Source organism: Rhipicephalus microplus, chromosome X (assembly GCF_043290135.1).
Source record: "Rhipicephalus microplus isolate Deutch F79 chromosome X, USDA_Rmic, whole genome shotgun sequence".
Taxonomy (NCBI): domain Eukaryota; kingdom Metazoa; phylum Arthropoda; class Arachnida; order Ixodida; family Ixodidae; genus Rhipicephalus; species Rhipicephalus microplus.
Window position 1 is genome coordinate 267840606 of NC_134710.1, and position 14326 is coordinate 267854931.

Here is a 14326-nt window from a genome sequence, read left to right on the forward strand (position 1 = left end):
ACCTCAAAAGGAAGGCGATGGGTGCAGACGCACGTGGTTCAGCGTCGTTTGGGCTGCAGCTTGCAAGGCCAGAATTGCCCTCGACGCCGTAATACAGGCTCGGTCGGGACAAAAAAGGCTGCATCTTGGCCAAAAAGAAAAACGCTCCTCTGAAAATGGCAACACTTCGCGCGTGACGGCTGATTGTTTAATCAAGTATAGCGCACTTTCCGGGGCGTTTCTCGGGATTTGCCGGAACGGAACCACCGTGGTCGGTCCAGATGCCTGCAGCTCGGTTCAGCCACTGCAACCTTACAATAGGGGCAGAGGTGACAGTCAGGGTGATGAGTGGGGTGGGGCTAACGGGTGCGCTCACAGTAATACAGCTGCAATAAAGCATAGGGCACTGTGGAATATCGATAGGTGCCGTGGAGTGAGAGTGATTTTAAAATGGGTGATTATGTCTGGTCTGGCGTTCGGCAATGCCGTCTTGTACATGCGATCGGAGATACAAGCAAGTTCGAAAAATAAGCAACGTGGCGTAAGCAGACTTGGTTTGGGAGCACACGGGAATACCACAAATCACGGGTACAAGGAGACATAGGAAGGACGTCATTTTGAGGGCAGGAAAGCTAGAAGTAAGATAGAATTAGAGGACCGGTTTAGAGCAATGAGGTTGGTGCGGGGGGCAATGAAAGGTCTTGGGTACACGAGGAATGTCGTAACAAAATAGATGAAGAGAACCAAAAGTTATTATTTAAATACCTAGACAGGAGGCTAAGTCAAAAAGAATAATTGATCAAGAAAAAATTTCAGGAAATGAAGGGTGGCCGCTGAAAAATAAGGATGCCTCTAGGAAGTCGGCGCTGGAAAGGTACAGTAATTTTAAGCAGGAAATTGCAAAGAAAATATCTAGGATCGGCGTAGCCCTCTTTTGTTGAAGCCAGGATGGCAGGATTTTGGACTAAAATGTATACCGATTCAAGGACGAAAGGTTACGCACTTTGCTTGGCGTGTGTGTAGCGAAGGCGGAAATGATTGAATTTTCTATAATTCTCTGTAAAAAGTTTACCCTGGAGACTCTAAGGCGATGGGGCTGAGTTTTGGGAAGCATTGGGTTTTAGTGACAGTGAAGCAAAACATAATTAAGCAGGTAGAAATAACGAAGATTAGGTTATGTGATTGGTGGCTAAAACCAAGGCAAGAAAGAAATGTAGTCTTTCATTACATAGAGTTTGTACTATACGTCATTACTTACGGATAGGTGGCGTTAGCCAAATTGATAAATGGGGTGCGTTTCTTCTACCTTCTTCCTTATTGGGGACAAATATGCCGCATACTGTTTGCTGTTTTTCAATGGTACGAACACACAGAAAAAACATCACAGGCAGTTTAAACAAGAAATGGCCGTCTTATGAGATCCAGCTACCCTTTGTTCTCGCAGTTTGCCTCTCCTGACTGGTCGCAAGGACTGTGATCTGACGTGTATGAAAGCTGGTCTGTTTTAGCCGATGTATGGGTGTGTTGTAGACAGAAAGCGATAGACAGAAATAGATAAAAGTAAAGGGAAGAAAGACGGAACAATAAAGAGGGCAACAGAGTGACTACACATAGAGATATATACATACAAAGACATTGAAAAAACGAGTAAGAGAAAAGAGATAAAGGGAAAGATAGAAAGACCGAGAAACAAGCAAACACAGAAACAAATAGATAGAAGGGCACAGACACAAAAGAAAGAAGTAGGGAAGTGAGCAAGCATAGTCATGTATATAAAGTATACAGTACAGTTAATGCTAGAGAAGAGACTGGTAAGAGGTCTAGCCAAGGCAGGACCATTAAGATGCCCACCAGCTCTGCTATGAACCAGCCTTGTTCGATTTAGGGCACGCGGCGCTAATTTTTTTCTCTGAAGAGGACAGATGAGTTCCCGTCATCAGCCCTGTACAAGTGGTATATATATAGAATACAACCCTGCTCTTTGATATTCTAGCCGCAGAGCACAGTTCACTTTCACAACTTACGCGATGGTGTATGGTAGATGATCAGACGAGGATGTGTCGGTTGAAAGTGCGTACATAGTATATTGAGACTCGATTGATTTGTAGGGTTTAACGTCCCAAAACCACCATATGATTATGAGAGACGCCGTAGTGGAGGGCTCCGGAAATTTCGACCACCTGGGGTTCTTTGACGTGCACCCAAATCTGAGAATATATTGAGACTCCCTCACTCGCAAATTTCGTTTGATGGGGCCGTCGCGCTGAGACGGTGTCGTGGCTCCGTACGTGAGCTCCTATGAAAGTCAGTGAGAGTTACACACGAGATTTGTGCCAGAAGGAACCGTGAAAAGTGCACAGAGGGGAATCAGCTGGACGAAAGAAAGTCAATAAGAAAGGGCAACGCGCTGCTCGCATATGCACGCAATAATGAAACAACTATATATATATATATATATATATATATATATATATATATATATATATATATATATATATATATATATATATATATATATATATATATATATATATATATACTTACCGAAGAGGGGGGCGCTCGTCTGGCTACACGCAAAGCATGCACGCGACAGAGGTTTCAATTAATTGATGCACCGAACCGTGCTTCGAGCGGCCGCACACATCTGCATACGTATACGTCGCTCATATATCGCGGGTGGGCGTACATGAATAAAGACGCGTGGTACTCGGGGACGCAGCGAGTGCGTACGGCTTCTCTTGGGGACGCTGCCCATCCGTGCCATGGCCGGAGGTCGGGGTGGGCTGCGCGGATGTCTTAGCTGCGTGATACACGAGAGCAGATAAACACGATTTTCTCGTTTCGGGATGGCTCCCTCGTATAAGAATGCCGTCGTTCCTAAAAACGTCAGAGAGCGCTTCTTGTTTCCGAAGCTCCACTCGTGCCGATATTTCATTTCTCCTAAACCTTCATCAAGCAACCTTGATAAGTCAAGTTCTTGCATGGTCTGTTTCAAGTTTATTTACGGAACACACACACACACACACACACAAAAAGAAAGAGCGTTAGCGTACATTTTATTGGTTTCGTATATCCACAGTGCTGAAGCTTTAGTACACCATGCAGGGTAGCCAGCCTGTGTGAGAACTAGCTAGCCTCCTTGTCCTTCCTACTTCAATTCTCCTCCTCTTCCTTTAATACACCCTTCATGCGTTAGATAGATAGATAGATAAATAGATAGATAGATAGATAGATAGATAGATAGATAGATAGATAGATAGATAGATAGATAGATAGATAGATAGATAGATACAAGTAACTCCTGTCATTAATGTGAATACCTCGCGAAACACTTGCACAGATATCATCTTTAAGAACTGTAGGCGTTGGTGTCAGGTGTCGAACTTATGTCCACCCTTTTTTCTGAGCATAACGCTTCATTCAAGAACTTGTAGAGGGTCGTTCCTTGACGGATGAGTATGTGCGGAGAATGGAGCATGTAGAGTGTATAACTTTACGCGCTCACAAACACGTATATAAAATTCCTTGCGTCGATGTATCGCAAAATGAAAACTTATGAAGAGCTGGGCTCAAATTTTTCGCATTACAGAGTTCTGTAACTTTTTTTTTTTATCCGTGCATTGATTCAGAACTAGGGGTCCGTTTACGTCATCCTCTATTTCCTTTAGTCTATAGTCCACAATACATGAAACCAAGTCTTTCAGTACTTTCCCATTATCTTTCCTGCTCATCCTCCTACTGCTACCGGTACCGTCGAGGTATGCCGCAGCCTCCGAGGCATGATCCGTGATGCTGCTGAAACCGCGACCATGCACGCGTCGCCGCAAAGCAGGATGTCGATGCCAAGATGCATCGCCGCTTACAGAGGTATACAGGCGGTGCACTCCGCTCGTTTACATCACGGCATCCTGCTTACAGGCGGAGTGCGACGGCTGCAACATCGTCTTCGCAATGATGTAAACACCACTTGCATGATGAAAATCGGTGGTTGTGACAGCGAAGGATCGCCACGCGGTTGTAAATATGTACACTGGGGTAGCGCTAACGTTCGGGTGCGTTGGTCTTCGACGCTGCGGCTTCGTGCCCCGCCCTCGTAATTGTATCGTTCCGTTAGGTCAGGCGCATCTCTCCTGACTTACTCTCGCGCGTTATTATTTTCTCATCTGTAATGCGAGCCCGCGAGCCGGAGATCACGCGTTCTGACACTATACCCGCGGCACGGGCAGAGGCCTGAACTTGGACGCAGCCTGCCGGGTGTTGACGAAACCTTCCTGCTCGTGCTACCGGCACTCGGTGCGCACTGTGAAGTATACACCTTGATATAAAGGCTTCAAACGACGCGTGCTGCTTCCCGAGTCTCGGGCCACACACAACGCGCATGCATGCGTGGACGCGCAGCAGGAGCATACCCCTTTGACTTCGTCCGTGTTGCCATTGGTCAAGACGTCTAAGAATTATCTCTTCCGAGACCGAAAGGTCATTTAATCTGTAGTCTGTGAGGAAGCTTTATTCTTTGCATCTACGAAAAGACAGCCCTCAGTCCAGAATGGTTATCACAGGTAGATGGAGATGAATTAATCGACAGTTGAAACTCGCGCGAAGTCTTGGCCCAGGCCGAGCATTTGAGTAAAGAGTGGTGCATCAGGCTTCTCTATTCATGAAATGGGGCAGCGAGACCGCAAATAGAAGATGGTGCACGGTTGTTGTTCTGCGGTAGCGTGCGGGAGTTTATTATTCATATGCTTAGCCAGTCCTTTGCATAGTCTTACCCCCGTATTCTAGAACCTCCCTTCACTCGGCGCTTCACCTTTACTCGAAAAAGCTGAAAGAAGCGCCATCTCTAGGTACGGCAAGTCACTGCATATCAGCAATAATCTGCTGCGATTCTTGAGCAGCGCAGCGTCATTTTCAGCCGAGTGGTGGCACAGTGCTCAACTCTGTCTAGTAAAGGGTGAAAGTCGAGTCGAGGAGTGTTTGTGAATACGGGGATTAGACTAGAAAGGTAACTGCAATCCGGCGAAGGAGATTGAAGCAACCAGATCTCTTCATGCTTACAAATATTCTGTAGGAATCGTCGAAGATGATTGTTTACGTCAGCGACGCTTGTTGTTCGGCTAGGTTTGCCGCCTCTTCACTGTCGGGTCACGGATCGACGGCCACTCCATCTGGTGCCTGCTTTGCGGCAGTCGTCCATCAAGGTTATTATTTACGCCAATTCTACGAGATTTAAAAGGTGCACGGATATGAGAGCTCTAGGGGACCGGTGAGGAAATCTCACGATGGGAGTCGTTTTTCTCTTAAAGTGCACAGCAAAACAAAGAATGGGGCCTCCCCCCCCCCCCCCCCCCCGAATACTGGCCTAGTAAGTTTTCTGCTTTGGTGGTTAATATTGTTACTGTTGTTGAAAAGCTCCAACAATAAAGCTAACGGTAAATCATGAGCTCAAAAGAATCATTCATCGCCGTGACCCGCGCACCTGCTCTTGTTTTTCGCATAGTGATGGAGGCTACCGCAGGGCTCCTCTATCCAGAACAAATTTCGTTTTTTTTTTCTGAGCTCCGCATCGCACCGCTCTTACTCGCGTACTTTGCTCTTTACTTGCTTAGCTTCGCTTAACTCTCCATCGATTGCAGCCATATATTTGATGCGCGGACGCCACCTCCCTGGAGCGTGGTTTACATTTTAAGTGTACGGTAGAGAGGCGCCATGGCGAGACGGCCACCTTGCGGCCCTCTGGAAGCCTGTTGTCTGTAGTGAAAACGCACGACACCGCCCTCGGGCAGGTCGACGGCAGGTGCGGCGAACAAGCGACGTGCTCCCCGGCGCACGCGCGGGCCCAACCCTGGCCAACCGCCGGCGCGAAGGTTGTTCGCGTCGCGTATGAAGGTACTCTGGCCGCTCGGATCGTGCCTCGGCGGCCGCGCACTGGGGCACAGCTGGCGCGAGGACGTGCGGCCGCAGGTGTTCCGGGGGCGACACGCGAGTCGATCACGAGTACGGCCAGTGAAAACGACCTCGCCTGGAGGGAGGGTACACCAGCGTAAAGTGAAGATACGCGTCCACGCTGGCCAGAGGTCACCAGCAGTGGAGCGAAACTCTCTAAGCAAGCGACATAGGTGTGGTACCACGAGCTGCCGCTCAATAAGAGCCTGTTTCTCGTACTCCTTGTTGTAGCTTCCAGTTAAATGATAGCTTCCTTGCGCGCCTTCAATTGTAAGATGAAGCAGTGTGGTCCACGGGCTTCTTGTCCTCCAGTGTTATGCAGGAGCCAAGTAAGAGAAACCAAACGAAAAATGGGGGGGGGGGGGGGGGGGAGAGCAAAGTAAATGCTCATGTTGTTTATTTAGTTCAGTGTGCCAAATGATCATCTCGTGATGCAAAATGTTAGGCGGAGAACTCTTCGACTGTGAAGAATACCCTGGTGTGGCGCTCCACATTCGTCTGAAAGGACAGCGACAGAGATAAGTAGGAAAAGAGAAAGGAAGGATGAGGAGTAATGGAGTATGGTACGCGATAACATAAGTTCTTTCTCACGTATACTAGGCAGCAATGCTCAACGCAATGAATGGCTAGCGTGGTGCGAGCGTATTTCTGAACTAGCTTGCTGTCGTCACTCGCGCTCTCTTAAAGGGACCTGAAACGGGTTTGACGATTTTTACAAACACATTAGGCCGATAGACCAAGCCCTAAGGGTAATTTATAGAGACCGATTTGAGCTCTCTGCGTAAACTATGTAATTTATCACAACACTTTAAATCTGCGAATCGCTCAAGATCGCTGCAGATAGCTGCGACTCGGCCAAACGCGTCTTCAACCACACATGCACCAAGCGACACGCTCTGCCCCACTGACGTCATCGTTTCCAACTGATCTGATTGGCTGTAGAACGCGCAGCACGGACTGCCGATATCGGATCGGCGGCGGGATTTACGCGTATGTGGTCTCGCGCCACATCGCGACGAAGGCGCCGTGAAGGCAGAGTTCAGCTTACTTTTTTAGTACTCGTAGCTCTGTTAATAATGCGTGTTTCGGTTGAACTCTAATGCCAATTGTCTGCGCCAGTAGTGGTCTAATCAAAATCGGAATGTGAACAACCGTTTCAGGCACCTTTTGAAGTGCTCTCACGATAAGCGCACAGCCGTCTCTTGTCTTGGTAGTCGCGTATGAGCGTACACGGTCGGCCGGCCCGACGCATTCGGCTCAAGGAGACAAACAACGCACTGATATAGGCGCGCCTCGCAAGTGTGCCGCTCGAGTCGTGCCCCGACGAGGTTGCCACGCTGTCCTGAAAGCTGCCGATCGTGCGGGCGCCGATCGCGGATGCTAATTAATCGCTTCCCGCAAATGCTGCTGCTCGATTGCGAGCCTTGGCAACCTTGTTTTAACGTGGCGTTCGTGCTTTTCGTAACGCACCATGGAGCCCGATTGTTCGAACGCCTTATGTGCATGCGCATTCGTGCTTGATTATTGTACACGCGCGCAGCCTATAGAACGCGTGTGCGATTTTCTTTATTTCTCTTCTTCGGCCGGCCTCACATTAACTGGCTTGACCAGCGTGAGTGCTGGAGCATGAGTGTTCGGGGGCACATTTTTAATAAGCGGAAGCGCATTCACGAGCTTGACTTTGAACGAGCGAATGGGTACCACTTTCGTTTGGGCTCTGGTGGACGTGCTGTGGGGGTGATGTATTGTGGCGAAGGGATGAGTTATCTCACCATGGTGGTTATGGTGCTTCACTGCTGGCCCTAAGGTCGCGAGATGGAATCCCACCTGTGCGGCAGCACGTACATTGAGGCGGAATGCTAGAGGCCCATAGTACTTCGATTAAAGCAAGCATTAAAGAACCCCAGGTGGTCGACATTCCCGGGGCCATTCACTACGGCGTCCCACACAACGATATTGTGGTTTTGGTGCTCAAAACCCCCAATTTTTATTATTATTATTACAATGGTTAGCGCTAATTCTGCTGTGATGAGTGCGAAGCCAATGTACCCTACGTAATTACGAAACGCATTTCGCGTCGATGTCAGCAAACCATATGAAAGTACACGCTCAGATATGAAAACTGAGCGCAATTTAAAGCTCTCCAAGTCTTAAATAATTGTTGGGATTGAACGTCCCAAAACTACTATACAATCAGGAGAGACGCCGTAGTGGATGGCGGGCTCCGGCAATTTCGACCACCTGGGATTCTTTCACGTCCAACTCAATCTAAGCACACGGACTTCCAGCATTATCGCCTCCATCGGAAATGTGGCCGCTGCGGCCGAGATTCGATCGGTGACCTGCGGGTCAGCAGCCGTAAGGACTTCTGTTGAAGCGTTATACCACGCATCCGTTGCACCCATCCCGGCTACGTCACAGAGGCAGCCCCCTGCCTTGAGTCTCAATGGCGTTGGAGGTGGCGTCGCGCGAGGAAGGGGTGAGTGACTAGACAACCGGGGTGAGTTTAGCTCGCGAAGTCTCAAAGTGACACATTGAACTAGCTTCTAGATATTCAAATTTAGTGTATATATTAGGCCCTGTGCGCGGACCTTCTAAACATCGTCTGGTCATACTGTCGTTGATCAATTATACCTATCCGATAATAGCCTTGTCGGAAGGCTAATAATACGACATCTCGCACAGGAAAGCCTTGACTTACCTGGTATCCTAATGTAAATAGTTTTGTCAGGTTAACTACGTCACTGCTTTTTTTCATATTTTTTTTTTCTCTCAGCTGAAATCCTTCAGTCCCCTTCCCCATTCCTATACAGACTATAGCATACCAGCGATATATAGACGTCGCCAAAAATGACTGTTTTTCCCAATGCAGAGAACTATATATATATATATATATAAATATATATATATATATATATATATGAGATCTAACAGACAGTAATGCCAAGGAATGTACAGGGGAAGTTATTAGAACCAATGGAATGTAAATAAGAAGAAAGAAAAGTGGATGAAAAAATAACCAGCCGTGAGCACGGCTGGTTATTTTTTCATCCACTTTTCTTTCTTCTTATTTACATTCCATTGGTTCTAATAACTTCCCCTGTACATTCCTTGGCATTACTCTCTGTTAGATCTCATTAATATTATGTTAAAACACGGAAAGACGAGCCCTTAAGTATACACTTCTTTCCCTTATTTCATTGAACGAGGGTCTCGTACTGGCAGACTTCGTGTGTTTAGGTTGTATAAGAGGTACAATTAATCAGCTGCCCGCTCATAATAAGTTCACGTGCTACGTGACGCCAAACATGCGCATAAGAGTGTTTTCACACTCGTCGTTTGGCTTATAGATGGCGCTGACTGTCACTCCCACTTCTAAATTCACATATACACCCAAAAAAGTGGATGGAGGGAAGGCCGCTGTGGTAGCTCAGTGGTTAGAGCATCGAACGCGTTATTCGAAGGTCGTAGGTTCGTTTCCTGCTCACGGCTGGTTATTTTTTCATCCACTCTTCTTTCTTCTTATTTACATTCCATTGGTTCTAATAACTTCCCCTGTACATTCCTTGGCATTACTCTTTGTTAGATCTCATTAATATTATGTTAAAACACGGAAAGACGAGCCCTTAAGTATACACTTCTTTCCCTTATTTCATTGAACGAGGGTCTCGTACTGGCAGACTTGGTGTGTTTAGGTTGTATAGGAGGGATAATTAATCAGCTGCCCGCTCATAATAAGTTCACGTGCGACGTGACGCCAAACATGCGCATAAGAGTGTTTTCACACTCGTCGTTTGGCTTATAGATGGCGCTGACTGTCACTCCTACTTCAAAATTCACATATAAACCCAAAAAAGTGGATGGAAGGAAGGCCACTGTGGTAGCTCAGTGGTTAGAGCATCGAATGCGTTATTCGAAGGTCGTAGGTTCGATTCCTGCTCACGGCTGGTTATTTTTTCATCCACTCTTCTTTCTTCTTATTTACATTCCATTGGTTCTAATAACTTCCCCTGTACATTCCTTGGCATTACTCTTTGTTAGATCTCATTAATATTATGTTAAAACACGGAAAGACGAGCCCTTAAGTATACACTTCTTTCCCTTATTTCATTGAACGAGGGTCTCGTACTGGCAGACTTCGTGTGTTTAGGTTGTATAAGAGGTACAATTAATCAGCTGCCCGCTCATAATAAGTTCACGTGCTACGTGACGCCAAACATGCGCATAAGAGTGTTTTCACACTCGTCGTTTGGCTTATAGATGGCGCTGACTGTCACTCCCACTTCTAAATTCACATATACACCCAAAAAAGTGGATGGAGGGAAGGCCGCTGTGGTAGCTCAGTGGTTAGAGCATCGAACGCGTTATTCGAAGGTCGTAGGTTCGTTTCCTGCTCACGGCTGGTTATTTTTTCATCCACTTTTCTTTCTTCTTATTTACATTCCATTGGTTCTAATAACTTCCCCTGTACATTCCTTGGCATTACTGTCTGTTAGATCTCATTAATATTGTGTTAAAACACGAAAAAACGAGCCCTTAGGTATACACTTCTTTCCCATATATATATATATATATATATATATATATATATATATATATATATATATATATATATATATATATATATATATAGTTAAGAATAAAGGAGCACACTTACGAAAATTTGACAATTGTTTACTCTACGTTTCGGCCGTGGCACGGCCTTCGTCAGGATATATATATATATATATATATATATATATATATATATATATATATATATATATATATATATATATATATATATATATATATATATATATATATATATATATATATATATATATATAATAAAGTGGGTGAAACAATAACTTGCCGTTGGCAGAAACAGAACCTGTGACTTTCGAATTAAGCGTTCGATGCTCTACTACTGATCTGCCACGGCGGATATACCCCAGCCACTTTATTGGGTAACTGCCCGCGGCAAGTTATCTTTTCACCCACTTTTCTTTCTTCACAACTACTTTACAATTTGGTCTAATAACTACCGCTATACTTTTATTCGCATTATTGTCTCTGTTAGATCTCATTAATATTGTGTCAAACACGGAACAAACGAGCCCTTAGGTGTACACGTCTTTCCAAACACACACACACACACACACACACACATATATATATATATATATATATATATATATATATATATATATATATATATATATATATATATATATATATATATATATATATATATATATATATATATATATATATATATTCTGTTCTCGAGTGATCTTGCAAATACACATGATTACCGTTTAGTGTAGCAACTGAGAAGTCAAAAGCCGACGTATTTGCAGCTTTTAAGGGGTCATACCGAAATGGGAAGCTCTGCTTAAAAGAGAATCTGTACTGGGCGTAGTTATCTTCGCCTAGAGTGGATGCATTATACTATGTGAGTCAAACTGTTTATCCTTGGGCACAGAGTGTGCAGTATAATTGTCCCGGGTATAGGTTCGCTTACAGCACCGGCGAAATCTTCGGGCTTTGCACTTTGCTTCTCATTTCCGGGTTGTTTTGTGTGCACCACTCTCCCACGGTTGACCACAAGAGTGGTGTGTGGTGTGTGTGTGTGTGTGTTTGCGCGTGTACGGGCACACGGGGAACGCATAAGACGACGAGGTCAAGGCTCCCTCTCCTGTAAGTGGAGCAATTTAAAGCCTAAACTATTAGCGCCGTGGGAACACGGGGCGACGCGCAAGGCCGAAGTAGAGCGCCCGACTGTGGTGCTCATGTATATAAGGACGCGTCGATGACAGATAACAGGGACGATGGCAGAAACAAACGAATCCGGTTCGTATGTATACTATAGTAGCAGTCCAAACAGGACGTATGCGCATGTTATATATGAGTGTACACGAGCTCCTTTAGCCGCTGCGAGCAACAACCGCCTTTTGTCTAGCGCGCTAGAAATTCGGAGATAAGCTTACAACGCGGATAATCGAAATGAGAGCCGGTTTGTTGAACTTTGCATTCTCGGACGGCGGAGATCATGCGGTGTAACGAGACCGCTCTATTAGCATGCCGCCTCGAAGCGGCTTGACTTTCTTCGCTCAGCGGCGAGTGCACTTCCAGCTCAGGCTGCTGAGTGCGTGCATACCACAGCATAACGCCGGGAACAACCGAGGCACGCCACGCCAAGTTTGTTCCCCCTGGTGCGGCGCGACGCGTGCGCCGCGCTTCAGTCCTACGAAATTTGAGCCGCCCCTCAAGTATGCAGCAGCAACAATGGCTGATCCTCGAGAAATCGGCCGATCAGCGCGCGCTATGTAACAAGGTGATTCGCCGTGCCGTATCTGAGAGCAGGCATGCATTCACGCATATGCGATCCGGGCACCCTGGTCAAACACGGCAGGTTACGCATACACACGACATGAACATTCAACGCGTATGTTTTACACAACGAACAATGGCTTGAGAGAAACGCGATTGCGGCGACGTAACCGGCCCAGCGTTCGCTGCTTCTCTCAATGTGCACGGACGCTGTGGAAAGCGACCGGCGACACACCCAGAGCACAGCCCAGTGTTTATGCATTGCCGCCGTAGTTGTGCGTGGCGCGTCGGGAACTGGACACTCGTCTGTAAAACTCACGCTCCGTCAGAAGAAAGCAACGCCAGACGGGTGTGCACAAAGGGGGGTGAAGGAGGGGGGCACCTATACGGCGTTCCCACGGGTGTTATTCAAATTTTAGAGCGCGTGCAACAAAGGTTTCTCCTTTCGATTCGCTAGAGATCTCCGATGTTGCGTGAGAAAATGGGCCAGGGCGCTTTTGTTTCCTCACGTCCTCACGTGATGTATGGTTCCTGCGTGACGTATAGCGCGCGTATCGTTCCGGCTCGGGGAACACACACACACACACACACACACACACACACACACACACACACACACACACACACACACACACACACACACACACACACACACACACACACACACACACACGCACACACGCACGCACGCACGCACGCACGCACACACACACACACACACACACACACACACACAGAGAGAGAGAGAGGGAGAGAGAGAAAGTTTCGTTTTGTGCTTTTAATTTTATTCTGCTCTCTCAAAATAGTGCGAGGGCAATAAACGAGCCAAGTCCAGTCTCTCAATGTGTACATAACGCGAGCTTTATGGCGATAATAAAGTATTTCAGCTGGACGATCGGCTTGCTCCCTTTAGATATAAACAGCGGCGCGTGTGCATTGACTGCCACAGCACCATGCACTTGCGGCGGCGAGATCAACAGCGGCCAAATCTGGACGGGAGGCGTTCCCGGAACGGGCGAGAGGGCGAACGAAGAAAGGGCAGGCCAACACCCGTGTGCGGCTCTATTGTGTCCAGCTTTTGAGACGTCACTAAGGGCGTGATGCAATTAGGGCCAGGTGAGGGAGCTCCGGTGGCCGATCCTTCTCGGCCGCCACCCGGAACTGCACTCGCTGGCGAGCCTTCTCTGCCTACCGGCAAAGTCCACGCACGCACGTACACGATTCTGGGCTGACCTCGCCCTCCCGCCTGGAAAACGGTGTTGTCCGTGCAGTGCCCGGTGAACCTCGACGGCCGCCAATTATGAGAGTTGGCAAGTGTCTCTCAAGCACCATCGAAATATCTTGTCCTCTTATTGTTTTTCATCTTCTTTGGGTGGTCTATTTCGTTGAATGGCGTCCGTTGACTTTATGGTGTTACTTTACATGTGAAGTATACCTCTTTGACTGACACCGACAAGATACGTTCCAAGGAAGCCCCGCCGCGGTTGTCTAGTGTCTAAGGTACTCGGCTGCTGACCCGCAGGTCGCGGGATCGAATCCTGGTGGCGGCGGCTGCATTTTCGATGGAGGCGTAAATGTTGTAGGCCGTGTGCTCAGATTTGGGTGCACGTTAATGAAACCCAGATGGTCGAAATTTCTGGAGCCCTCCACTACGGCGTCTCTCATAATCATTTGGTGGTTTTGGGACGTTAAACCCCACATATCAATCAATCAATCAATCAATCAATCAATCAATCAATCAATCAACTGTTGGGAATAAGTAAATTAATGTTAATTCAGCCAGCAAATAGTTCAATGACTGAATTTTGCAATGACTAATGACCATTGCGCACCATAGACTAGACTAAGCACTGCCCGCTATCACATCACCCGAATTAATTTTCCAGTCTGGTCTTGATATGAAAATTGTGGGTCCAATCCAGCAGTAGTGCAATGCCGGTACAACTCGTGGCAACGGAGGGGCAAGCCCCGTCCGGGCGCCGCGCTTAGAAAACGTGCGTAATACCGGTCGTGATAAGGCCGTAACAGATATTACGCTAGTAAGAACAGATGTGTGTTTAAAACACGGGGTAAACGATTTCGAGTACTT

The 14326-nt window shown here is 46.9% G+C and overlaps 1 protein-coding gene and 1 pseudogene across 1 annotated transcript in view; one reads left to right on the forward strand and one right to left on the reverse strand.

Annotated features, from left to right (window-relative positions):
* ko (Stork-head domain-containing protein knockout) overlaps window positions 1–14326 on the forward strand; it is a 370856-nt gene that overhangs the window by 37719 nt on the left and 318811 nt on the right. The gene's annotated exons all lie outside the window — the stretch shown is intronic.
* Window positions 14140–14308, reverse strand: LOC119162428 (U2 spliceosomal RNA; annotated as a pseudogene).